General features: G+C 49.4%; 1 protein-coding gene across 1 annotated transcript in view; it reads right to left on the reverse strand.

Annotated features, from left to right (window-relative positions):
- Positions 1-12841, reverse strand: part of PAMR1 (peptidase domain containing associated with muscle regeneration 1) — a 155041-nt gene extending 142200 nt beyond the window's left edge. Inside the window, exon 1 of the mRNA XM_044259088.1 lies at positions 12749-12841. The gene's annotated coding sequence lies outside the window, so the exon portion shown is untranslated. The remainder of the gene's footprint in view (positions 1-12748) is intronic.
- Between the last annotated feature and the right edge of the window lie 454 nt (positions 12842-13295).

Consider the following 13295-nt stretch of genomic DNA (forward strand, 5'->3'; position numbering starts at 1 on the left):
CCTTTGTCCTCGGACTGATAGAAACGGCTACGCAGCCATTCCAAATGTCCAATGCAGATAGGATAATGTGGTGAGGCCAGGGGGGCAGGGGATGGGGCCAGCGTGTGGAAGCTGGGCTCAGAGACCAGCCGGAGCATATTCAAGCTCCGGACCTCAGGCAGTGGACTGAAAAACTCCAAGCTGAGCTGCTGCTTCTCTGTCATGCTTTCCTTGTAGGGGGTAGTGAGGGTGCAGTGAGGCTGGAATGAGATCACATTCGTCAAGCACGCGTGGGTGTAATTCTACAGTTCTGTAACTACCCTCTGCTCCACGCCTGTGAGACACAAGTAATGCCACAGGCCTTCGCTGCTCAAATAAACGGAATCCTGCCCAAGCTCCCACTCACCAGATTGGAAGGAATCGCAGTCATCACAGTCCTGAGGACCCCCCTCCCCAGGGTTACCAGGTCCAGGAGGGACGTTCACAAAACCGTCCCTCCCAAGCAGGAAGGAGCCCCGAGTGGCTCGGTCTCCTGCTTCCTTTGCTGCTATACCTCTCCCTGCCTCAAACGATTGAAAACTAAGACCACTTCTGACAGGGATGGGGCAGGCACGCCGCGCCCGACCCTCCACTGCTCTACGTCAGTGAACTTGTTCCGTGTCACAGAGCTGCTCTGGGTCCCCGGCCCTCCACACACTGTGCGGTGACACCGCTCCACGCTGCTCGCGGCTCCGCTCACCCGGTCCCTGCTCGAGCCAACAGAGCCGCTGGAAGAGGCAGCTCCCTGGCTGACTCGCTCCCCCAGAGCCCAGCAGAGCCCTGGAGGCCCCTAGCCTAGCCCCCGTGACCTTGGTGCTTCATCCTCCTCCACAGCACCCTAGCCATCGCCGCAGAGGAGCCGCTCTAGAGGAAACCCAACCACCCACCCTGAGCAGAGCTCACAGTTACTGTCCTGCTTCTCAATTTGGGAAACCCGCCACGCCCCCCCCACACCTTTGCCATTTTCCCCTTTGACACCATCCACCACGAACACAGACCACTCCTGCTCCGGCGTCCCAAACTTGAACCTGACGGCTCTGTAAGGTCCCTTCCACCCCGCCCCCATTGTGCAGCAGCCCTACGGGTGGGAGAAAAGAGGGACTGACACCACCACTGCCCTTAGAGCCGTGAGGGACTCAGACAGCCTAAGCCAATTAGCATTCTCTAGCCTACCAAGCAAAAGGAAACTCGCCCACCCATGTCGGTGAGGGGGATCTTCCTAGTCCGTGGATTCAAATGCTAGTCTCTTCTAGAAACACCCTCACAGACACACCCAAAAATAAGGTCTCACCAGCTCTCTGGGCACCCCTTATTATCCCACCCCCAGGCTCCTAGCTTTTCCTGATACACAAGCCCCTCCCCCCTTCTTTTCCATCTCTACCGCACCAGCCAAGCTCACGCCCTTCCCATCTTCATTCTTGGCCCACCAGAGCGACTTCTGAACGGTCGCGCGGGTAATCTGCCTTTTGACAGTCTAGTACCACGAAGCATGAATCATTCCCTCTCAAGCACCCCCTTGGTCATTCCAGTCGCCTCCAAAATGCGTGCTGAGTAGAATGAATTTAAGCACACCACGAATATCTAAAAACATTTTAAAAAGAAAAAGAGGAAAGTTCTCTTTCTCTTCCAATTCCCTTTCCCCAAGGTTCCCGCCGGTGGGAGTTAGATATGTATCCCCCCGGACTGTCTCCTAGGTATACATATATTTTAGATTTCCCCCCACCCCTAACCAAGCACAACTGACTACACTGCAAGAGCGACATGCCCTGAAATCACACGAAAAAACCATCCCTATGTGATTCCTTAGGGCCAAGTTCACGCAAAGTAATGGAAATTTAAATTCAATGGCCCTGCTGGGGAGTGTTCTCAAGCCCACAACTCCCATTTCTGTTGCTGTTTGTATTTCGGTGGCTTCGTTCTCTGCTGGTTTAATTAGCACACGGTAGCGTCTGAAGCAATGTCATTTCTATTCCAGTTATGGCCGGAGGCAGTGAGTGCAAAATTCACAATATTTTTAATTCCAATAAAACTATTCAGTCTAATGGTCCTGTTCCAGAAACCTTAAAGGTTAGAACACCCAGCATTTGAGGCTTCAGACGGTGGTGGGGAGGGGTCTTAGAAGGAGGGCTCTCACAGTCGGGTAGGAGCCCCTGCTGGTTCATTGAGCCTTGGTCTCCCAACTGTCCCCCAAAAAAGTAGCCTCTGAGGCTTGGCTTAAAAATACGTTATGATGGTGGTGGCTTGGGGAGAAAAGATTGTATCAGAATTCCGATTTTGTTGTAGTTAAGGCGTCTCAGCAGTCTCATGCTGTCGACTAGCCAGGGATGGGCGGCTGAGCTGTTGGTTTTCCAACATAAAGAAGGGGAGAGGTCCCAGTGACCTGGTGACATGCCAGTCCAGGCTTCAATCTGGCTTTACTGCTTAAGAACTGGGCCCACTTGAGGGATGTACTGAAGCTCTCCGAACCCTGGTTTCCTTGTTTATCAACAGAGGTTTAAAAAAACCACCAAAAAGGGTTTGTGGGGATATGGGAGCTGCCTGGCTCATAATCAGATGCGGTAAGTGGGACCCATTCTTAGTCCACCCGTGGTTTTCAGAGATGAGGCTCCTGCCTTCACATGAGTAGTTTCTGATGATCTCCCCCCAACAACGCCCACCCCTCGAAAAAACAAAAAGGCACCAGGAACAGGTGGGTGGTTGGGGAGGGGATTTGCAGACGCTGGGAAGGATGCTCAGGGGGCTCACAGGAGGCAGCTGAGCCGGGGCTCTGGTGCTGCTGTTGCCAGGAGGCATTGCAAGGACACAAAGCATCCCTCCGGCCCCTCCTGGACTGGCTGCCCTCCCTGCTTCTCACTTTTCCCTAAAGCTCTCAGGCTCTGGCTGGCCGCCGCTTTTCCCGGGAAACACAGATGGTCAGCATCGAAAATGCAGGCTGGATCTGAGCTCGCCTTATATGACACGGGCTAAACCATCCCTCCTAGGACGACGAAACGGTCTCTCTCTTCCTCTCTCCGTCCCGCTGTCTCGCTCGCTCTCTCTCCCACACACGGAATGTACCCTGCATACCCCCCATGAGCTTCATCGTCCTGCCTTCCAACCACCGTAAAATAACAGCTATTGGGAGAACGATCACAGATGTCCTATTCCCTTTCTTTACCCTGACAATAAAGGTCTCCAAGTCCCGTCCGAATCGGAGAGGCATCACTGCACAGACGCATGGAAACGGTGGCTCTGCGGACTGTGGGAGTCAAAAAGGCGAGGACAGTTGTTGCGTGGGTGTGTTTGCCACCACAGTCAACGCCGACTCGGACCCAAGGCAGACGGCACCTGGGATGTGTCACTGGGCACGTGAATGACAAATCACTCTGCTTTGTTTTGACTTTTATTGGCTCCAGATAAGAGATGCCTAAAATACGCCCTGGTGAGACTGTGCAGCCAGACTCTGCTTCGTTAACTGTTGGAGTTTTCTCATTATTATTAGGAAGGCAGCTATGCTCACCACTATACCACCAACGCTCTCATTATTATTTGAAGAGTCAGCGAACCTGGGTGGCTCAGTCAGTGAAGCCCCCGACTCTTGGTTTCAGCTCAGGTCGTGGTCTCAGAACCCTGGGATGGAGCCCCTGCTCCGGCTCCACGCTCAGGGCGGAGTCTGCTTGTCCCTCTCCACGCTCAGGACTGAGTCTGTTTGTCCCTCTCCCTCTGCTCCTCCCCCTCTCTCGAATAAATAAAAAATCTTAAAAAAAAAAAAAAAAGTCATGCAAGGTGGGAATTTGTCAAAAGTCGAACAACACAGAAGTGCGAAGGGGATGAGGGTCCAGCCCAGAAGGGCTCCCTGGGAGACTACCTGCCCTGTCACATGGTAGAAGCTGCTTGAGCCAGTGGGGAGATGCTGGTTCTGAACCGACCCAACAGGTTCACTGTCTCTGGACTGCGTGGGCTCGAAAGGGCAGCGCTAGGGCCTGAGACGTCTTACACCTGCAATTCCAGGAGAAGGCCCTCCTGCGTACCTTACCTGGCCAGGGATCCTTAGCTCTTGTCCTTCCCAATCTCCAGTTTCCGGTTCTTCCATTGGTGACCTAGTCCAACCTCCTTCCACCGGATCCCACTTTTGCTTCTTGACTCAGCCCATTTCCGTTGCCTGCCACCCAAGGACCCCAAACGGTGTCAAGTGTAGCCGGTACACATTTTACAATCACCCAAAGATGGGGAGTACCAAGAAGTCCCATTCTGTATTCTTCTCTATCTGATCCTAACTTTCAACTTGACCCTCCGTGCACACCCATCCTTAGTTACGTGACATGCTTCCTCCAAGTACTCTAGGACACATAAAGTAAAAATGTATACAGGAAAAAGTCAATGTGCCTCTTCTCGCCACACCCCACCCCCAACACACACACACACCATGAGGAGTAATGCTACGGACAGTTTATACGTACCCTCCCAGACATGTCTCTTTAAGGCTGGGTGTGTGTTCTGTAATACTGACTGAATGCCTACGATGTGCCAGAAACCATATCAGGACTTTTCAAGTACTGATTTACCTGCTGCCATCATCTCATTTAATTCTCACAGGACCCCCGTGAGGGAAGCAGTAACATCCCATTTTACAAATGAGAAAACCCAGGTGGAAGGATTTCCATGTAGACCAGCTCCCTCACTGATCCTAAGGGGCATGCAGAGCTGTCAGCACCCCTAACTAAATGACCCTCTCGGTGGGAAAACATGGCAAGGTCAAGGACATTCTTTTAGTCCGTTGGCTTGGTTTTGCCCTGGGTGAGCACGGTACCATGTGGGGGCAGAGAACCGAGAGAAAGCTTTTTGTTTTATACTATTGCTTCTTTGCCAGTTCTAGGTTGTTCTATGATTTCCTTCCCTACCTCAAAGAAGTCACTTAGAAAATAACCCAGTGATTGGGGCTTACCCCCACTTTCACTCTTGACTCCCTTTGGTTAAAGCCCCTATTTATCCTCTAGTTATTTAACCAACAGAAAGAGACAAGCAAAGAAAAAGATTTCAAAGCAATCTGTCTCTTTTCCCTCAAGCCCTCTGATTGTTCCTTCCCTCCTCCTTTCTGTCACACATGCCAGCAGGAGAAATGGAAAGCATCACTTAAGGGGAGAGGAGCTTTTAAATATTCTAGCTCTTTAGGAATCGTCTCTGGGTTCTTCTTTCTGCCCTCCTTCCTGGAGTTTTAGTAGACATTGTAACATACATGTAACATGAACAGGTGACCACGTGGAAAACCAGGATAGGGACAGAGTCTGCAGATGTGAACAGAACCGAGCAAAGATAGACCACCATGGGAAAGCTCTGATGTGGAAGTCAGGTAAAGTGTGCTCAAGTTCCAGGTTTGCCAGGAACTAGTTGTTCACGTTGTGTTCATCCCACAACCCTCTGTAGTTCAACTTTCTCTTCCATCAAAGAATAGTCACCCACGCCTGTTCCCTACTCCTCCCTCGCAGGCTGTCGTAAAAATCCACCAGACTGGCATGGGAGAGCGCTCAGCAAAGCGACAAGGAGCCATATAAATATATCACCATCATTAATCCTCAGCCTTTCTCCTGCTACTCCTTGGGCCCATATTATACCTAAAATGCAGCCGTTCTTTAAACTCAGGCAGGCAAGAAATGGCCTCTGAGGTTCTTGCTTCCTTCTTCCCTCAGTCAAAATGAAAAGGAACCAGAGATATTCAAGAGCATGTTTCGGTGTCTGGTGTTTCTGGTCTGCAGCAATCTCCGAGTTGGCTCCTGGGAGAGAAGAAATCACAGTGGGCAATTCTCGCTTGCGGCGCCCAGGTGATGCCGGTCCTGAGACAGCAATGGTACAGTCCGCAGGACCATTAGGAGAGCCAGCTTCTCTTCCAGCCATTCTTGGCAAGCTGGGGTTGGAATTTGTCAACTGTCACTCAGCAGAAGTCTCCTGAGCCAAGGGTTACTTGTCACAATGCTCTGGTTTCCTTGTCAGGGAAATGGGGGAATAACAACTCCAGGACAGGGGTGGGTCTTAAAGCTTAAGTGCACAGAAAGGGCTCAGCACCCTGCCTTACGCGTAGGAAGTACCCTGGAGAGGTTATGTCCACCAGAATCCCTTTCCCAGTTTGATCACGAGAGGAAACCGTGACAGTCTGGAACCTGAGGTCCTGAGAAAACCTGAACGGTGAGAGTGGCCCTGGGTTACGTGAAACTTGGGGGAGATCTGCCCGTTTCTCCACAAAGACACAGGAAAAGAGGCAGGAGGGGAAGGACAACTTGATGTGACACATTTTACCCCCAGTTTGGGGAGCCCTGCAGATCTTCAGCAAAGTCACTAAAACTCCTATGTTTGGTCCAAGTGCATTTGATGGAGGAAAGGTGATTAGGACACTGAACTCCGCAGCCATGTTCACGGGCACCGGGGCCAAGGCAACAAATAGGAAAGCAGGAAGCAGACGCAGAAGGACAAGCTTGAGGACCAAAGCTCCAGGGACCCTCAGAAATAGAGGGTCTGCACCCTGGGGCCAAGGCAACAAATAGGAAAGCAGGAAGCAGACGCAGAAGGACAAGCTTGAGGACCAAAGCTCCAGGGACCCTCAGAAATAGAGGGTCTGCACCCTCCCAAACCACAGAAAGGACACCGGATAGAGATGAACTGAATGTTGGAAAAGCGGGGAAGTTTCAACCAACAAGAGGGTCACGCCACGGCCATCATCCTCGTCATCTCGATCGCTGCCACCACCACCGGACATTATCATTCATCTGCTTATGGGATGCAGGGAACTGATTAGGCAATACCAGCTGGGGCCCAGGAAGCTGGCACGTTCCTAACCAGGGCTGCGCTGCTGAAGCAACCCCATGTCCTTGTTGAAACGTGAAGCTATGTCTCCGTTCTCTGGTCCCCACCAGCCACCAGCCACCAGCGAGCATCTGTTAGTTACCTCTTCTGGCCCTTTTTCAGTCCCGCAGCGATGACTTTTCCTAGGGCTGCAAGTCCCTCGCTCTCCCGCCCAGGCTGCTCCCCATTCTGACGACACGCCTGTCTGCAATGCAGCAAGCCCCCCATTATGAATGACTCACCTGCTGGCCATCATTGCAATGGAAATGAATTTTAAAAAGCGGTGAAGGAATATATTTTCATTTGGAGTTAAAGCATCCATTTTTTATTGGCGTTTGAGGCTGGTCTCGAAGAGATGGCAGAGGAATGGCTTTGAGGCTAATAGAGCTAATGATTATGATGGAGATCCCAGGAGCGGGTGAGACCTCACTGGCAGCCACCTCCATCCGGGCTTTGCTGCCTGAGCTAGGTTTTTCTTCCCTTTTTTTTTTTTTTTTTTTTTTTTTCCCCACAGCCCCTTCCATTAACACCCGCCGCCTATGATGGAAGCATTATGATAACATCTCCCCTCTCGGAAGCCTCAATTGGTCTTTGACACATTATCAGCCTAAGAGCTCAGCCGCTGCGCACGAAGCCCTATTTATAATAACCTTTGGCAGAAGCCACCCAAATAAAATCTGGTGCTTATGGGCCACCTTTCATCTGAGGAAATCAGAAAGCTTTACAAGCTTAATTAAGCTTCAGCCTCTGTCTGACGGAGGAGATATGCTGGGGCCCAAGGAAGCAGAGCCCGAGCCGCATGGCTAATCGTGCGGAGGTAAGGCTCTGGGTGGTGAGGAACAAAGAAATCCACGAAGCCAGCCAGTCACACCTCCTTCCGTGGGAAGTGTTTGTTGAGTGAATGTGTTCCGGTGGGATGGGGGGTGGGGCGAAAGCCATTGGTGAGTGAGGAAGGGGACCATGTGGCATCTCTGACCTGGGGGTTCTTAGTCAAGGGAGGGGGCCAGCGAATTGTGTCTTGTATCAAAAGCGGATTAAGCTAATCCCACATACTCAAGTGCTTTTAAGGATGAGGAAATTGAGCTGCGGAAAGATAAGGGAATCTGTCCATGGGCTTGTGGCTGTGGAGCTCCCCCGGGGATTCCCTTTTCCCCCAAAGCCTGACCTGCAAACCTCCCCCCACCCCCTTTGCCCTTCAAGACTCAGCTTCACCTCTGCGTCCTTGGGGTGGCCTTCCTGGCTTTCCCCGGGGAATTCGCCGCTCCGTCCTCTGCACTCCCGTGTAGTTCATATTTCCGTAATAGCTAGAGCACCGACTAAAGGCTTCGCATTTCATCCATACAATCACGTTTTGAGGCCGGTACGGTGACCGCCTCCCCTTTTCAGATAAATGAACAGGCCCAGAGAGGTTAAGTGACCTCCCGAAGACAGAGCAGTTAGTCAGTGCCAGCCTTGGTCGGGCTGCACGGCACATATGCCATGTGTCACCATGCCACGGGCCCAGGAGCACCCCTGTGATGGGAGGCGTCACCATGCCACGGGCCCAGGAGCACCCCTGTGATGGGAGACATCTGCGTAGGTGTTTGCCCCGCTCTGGTGTGTAAGCTCCTCTGTAGAGGGGTAGCTTTTAGGAATCTTTTGGCTGCAGACGAAACCCCCAGCTCAGAGTACGTTCAACCACGTGGCAAGTGAGAGTTGACTAATTTGAGGGTTTGGTGCCATTACCAAGGACCACGCTCCTTCCATCTTTCTGCTCTGCCATTGTCCATGCATCCGCGTAGACCCCCTTCACACCCCCCTATGCAGTGACCATCCCAAGCCCAAGCCCTCGAACCTGGATCTGAACCATGAAGACAAGGGGCCATATCTTATCTGTGTCTTTTGGCCAGAGTATGGATATCTTTTCCAGAAACCCCCCTGGGGACTCCAGGTCTCACTGGCCAGGATGGTGTCGTAAGCCTATGCCTAAACCTACCACGGGCAAAGGAACTAAAGGCCCCATGACTGGCTTAGCCTGATCCGGGTCCAGCCTCGCTTCCAGCACAAGGCAGAGGAGGCAGGACGAAGAACTGCCAGAAAGAAGGAAGGGAAGAGGAGGCTGAAGGGAAGATAAGTGACCAAAACTCCCGACGCGGCGTTAAGGACGAGAGAAAAGCCAATGACCCACTTACTCTCTAGATTTTGGCCTTCCGCATATGAACAAAAAATGGCAGTTGAGTTAAATTACCAGCAGAGAAAGAAAACTTTCATCCCTAAGTGCCCAGCCCAGAATTTTTACCACCACACCCTGTAACTCGAGTGCGACGCTGTAGGACCTATAGGACTGAGATGTGTGTCGGCATCAGCCTTCAAATTCACTAAATTAATCCACCAATGCTCTCACCTTTAGATTCTTGCTTCTAACACCAGTGGCTACAGGAACCTTTTCCAAAAGCAGGTCAGAAAGAGAGCTACGTGGAATAAAGAGGTTCATAAAAATGTTGGTCTCACCGTAAATTACACGTCTCTGTCAACCCTGACTTTCTTTCCAGAAACACAGTGAAACACAGTGTGGTCTTAAAAGTGGGACTCCTTCGGGCTGGCAGACGAGTTGCAAAGGCTATCACACTTCCTGATCTCCTTCTAGCTATCCAGTAGGATTTACCTGAAACAAGGTGTGTATGTACCCGCCTTTGACAGCCAGGAACGTAAGGATGGGCTCATTTAAGCATTCCTTGAACTCATGATCTAATAGAGACATACCAAGGAAAACGATCTTCAAGCAGGAAAATAATGTACCCGAGGGGGACAAAGAGTGGAGAGGAGAGAGACCCAAATAATAAAACTTGGGACCAGAGACGTTAAAAAAGCTGCCTAAGGTCACAGAGCGAGTCATTTCACGCAGAGAATTACACAAATACTGTAAGGGTGACCTCTTTGTCCTTCAAGCACTGTCAATAAGGGGACTAATTACACCTGCAAATAAGCTACAAGATTTGTTACTATTAATTAGTATCAGTCGTTAGGTGTTACATAAATGTAACTAACAGTATTAGTAACACCAATAAGATTATTATAATGGCATTTTCCAAATGAGTATACCGAGGCACAGAGAGGCTGTGTGACTTACTCAAGGTTATACACCTGGGAAGTTTTAAACCCAGACAATTTGGTATGAGGGTCTGTTCTCCTAACTGTTTCACTTAGCAGCAACCCCAGAGAACATTTCAAAGCAAAATTTAATCTGAATTGAGTCTACTTTGATTAAATGCAATAATTTTTTATATCTGACATTCTCCCAGTTTTTGTTTTGTTTTGTTTTTTGTTTTTGTTTTGTTTTTGCAAAGGGTTTGTCCTCCATCATTCTGGAATCTCAGCCCTGTTGTTTACATGCTGTATGACTTGGGGTCAGTCGCTGACTAAGCTTCAGTGTTCCCATCTGTAAAGTGGGGACATTCCTATTTGTTGGAAACGTGTGTGTGCCAGATGAAGCAGATAAGGCCCTGTGCTAAGCCCATCCTAAGCTCTGGGTTGGTGTTTGCCACCAGCATCGTAGTGATTATAAATGCCTCACTAGCCCTTCCTAACAATCATGTTAGGTAGGCAGGAATTATTAGCCTCCTTTCTCAGATGTGGTAAACCTAAACTCATAAAAGGGAAACAACCGGCCAGAAAGGAAACAGCCAGAACACGGACAAGCCAGACTTAGGAAACGTTCCAACTCCGAGCTTCCTACCCAGCTCCCAACCCTCAACGTCACCCCCACACTCTTTCCCAGGAGGCACTGTTAAATGAGCCAGACCATTCTTCCAACAGGACTACGAAAAATTTGAAGCAGTTGGAAGTCAAGGCGCAGGGAGAAGCTCTGAGGAATATGAAGAAAGTTTTCAAGGTGAAAATAGGTTTCTAGGTAGGGACAGATGAGCAGCACCTTCCCTCCTTGCAAAGTAACTGCCAGAGGTACCGAAGGGCCAGTAGTTGGTTGCACATGAACAGTGCTATCCCAAGGAGCCCCAGCAGCTTGGCCATGAGTGGGGGAGGGGAGTGTCCCCAGGCTGGGAGGTTAAGGCAGGTGGGAGCATTGTCATCTTATAAGAAAAATAGAGGAGTGTGTTTAAAATGGCATTCCACTTGGGGTTTGTTTTCTGGTTTTGGTTTGGTTGTAGTCCTTTGGTGCCTTTTTTGATTTCCATGCACTTGCTCACGATCCTATTAGTGCATCCATTGTGGTACACAGTGCCTGGGATCTGCAGGCAAAGAGCTCTGATAAGGTCAGTCATCTTCCAAGAGATAAGATCTTAGGCGACTTCTATAAGACTCAGTTTCTTCATCAACACCAGGAATATGATGGAAAGATTCTGGGATTTGGAGATCTGGGTGGGAGGCCAGCCCTCCTAGAATGAAAGTCACACGCTTCCTCTTCCTACCTTATGGGGCAACTTCACCGATATTTTTCCCTTTTAAAATGAAAGTTCTTGGGCGCCTGGGTGGCTCAGTGGGTTGGGCCGCTGCCTTCGGCTCGGGTCATGATCTCAGGGTCCTGGGATCGAGTCCCACGTCGGGCTCTCTGCTCAGCGGGGAGCCTGCTTCCTCCTCTCTCTCTCTCTGCCTGCCTCTCTGCCTACTTGTGATCTCTCTCTGTCAAATAAATAAATAAAATCTTTAAAAAAAAAAAAAAAAGAAAGCTCTTTTTTTTTTTTTTAAAGATTTTTATTTATTTGCCTGAGAGAGAGAAAGCGCAAGTGAGGGGCAGCAGGCAGAGGGAGAAGCAGGCTCCCCACTGAGCAAGGAGCCCAATGTGGGGCTCAATCCCAAGACTCTGGGATCATGATCCAAGCTGAAGGCAGACACTTAACTGACCAAGTCACCCAGGCGTCCCTAAAATGAAAGTTATTTTGTATCTTTTAGTAGTAAGATGGTTCTTTTAAATCAATACATGTCACTTGCAAAAAATCTCGTTAGCATTCCAATGATTTATTCAGCAAACTGTTATTGAACACTCACTAAGTGCCAGGCACTGTGCCAGGCAGCGCTGAAAAAACAGACAGGGGGGACTCCTCCAACAATGACAATGAACCATCCCTTGTAGTTCTTTACAGCTTTTGTTGACAGCTAAAGAGACAGAGACACCAACTACTCTGGATTCCCCCACAGCACCTAGAACAGGCCACGGGCTGTGCAACCTACATCATCTGCTCAGAATCTAGCTGAAATAATGAATCATCCTCTTAAACACGTGTACAAATTTCTCTAATTAGACAATATTCTATTATGTCCACAAGGTGGCGATCTTGCTTACAGTTTACCCAAGTTAAAGCACTGCATTCAAAAAAAAAAAAAGATTCTCAGAAGTTAACCCAAAAGATTAAAAAAATCAAATTCAATTTATTGAGCACCTATTTAGTGTAATATACTATGTTAAGTGATAAGAGAAATAAAAGGTTAAGAAATAGTAGCCCCTGTCCTCTAGGTTAACATAGAGGGTGAGGAGCTTACACAGAGCAGGAACAGTATCTTTTAATGAATTACTGTGTTTTGATGCCTACATATGGGAGCCATAGTGACCACAGCATCAGATAAGATCTATAAAAGGCATGATATAGCTGTGCGGTGTGGAACAGATTCAACAAAGACTCCACACTTCAGGCAATGTGGAAACACTTGAGGGTCTATGGGGTCACCACTAGAAGGCTCCAGATGTGGTCTTTTGATGCCTCCATTCAGCCACAAACATTAGGGTGTCTGCCCTATAACTCTAAACATTCACTCTTTGGAGAATAAAATATAATCAGTGCCAGCTGATGAGCTAATAAGGTTGGAAACCCCCAAGTGCACCTGATGGGGGATAAAGAGAAAAGAAACACATGTAAGAAAGCAGATTTCTAACTCCTGCTTCCAGGAGGTGGAGTCCATCTCCGCCCCCAATCTTGCGTCTTACCTGGCAGTCTTGGTTTGGATCGGGGACACAGTCCTGCAGAGAGGGAAGGGGGGAAGCCAATTCTTATCCAAGAGCCTTCTTGGTGGCTTTGAACCGAGAGGTGGCTGGAAGACAGTGTGGTTTGTTCTGTCACTGTTTTTGGTTTTTTCTCCTCCACCCTCCCTACCTCCTCCCACCCCCACCCATTTATTTTTCCCTGAAACCATTAAACCAGCAAGTCAAACGTAACATCGGGACTTCCCCCCCGCCCCGCCGCCTTTGAATTGAAAATCACATTTGGAGAATAAAGTGACTAGCTAAATGACAGTGAATTTTTTAAAAAATGAAAATGCTGGCAACTTGATAAAAAATAACGAGCTTTCCTGATGGAGGGAAAATCAGGTGGCGTGCTGCCAGAAGGTCCGAGTTTGAATTTTATTTAGTTTGTGTACTTGCTAAGTCCAGCGTATTGAGCAAGCCTTTTCCGCCTCAGTTTCTTCCTGGGCAAAAATTATGTCATTTCTTTGGAGAGAGAGTCGCCGACACCCCTCCCTCCTGCACTAGGTCG

Source organism: Neovison vison, chromosome 7 (assembly GCF_020171115.1).
Source record: "Neovison vison isolate M4711 chromosome 7, ASM_NN_V1, whole genome shotgun sequence".
NCBI classification, from domain to species: Eukaryota; Metazoa; Chordata; class Mammalia; order Carnivora; family Mustelidae; genus Neogale; species Neogale vison.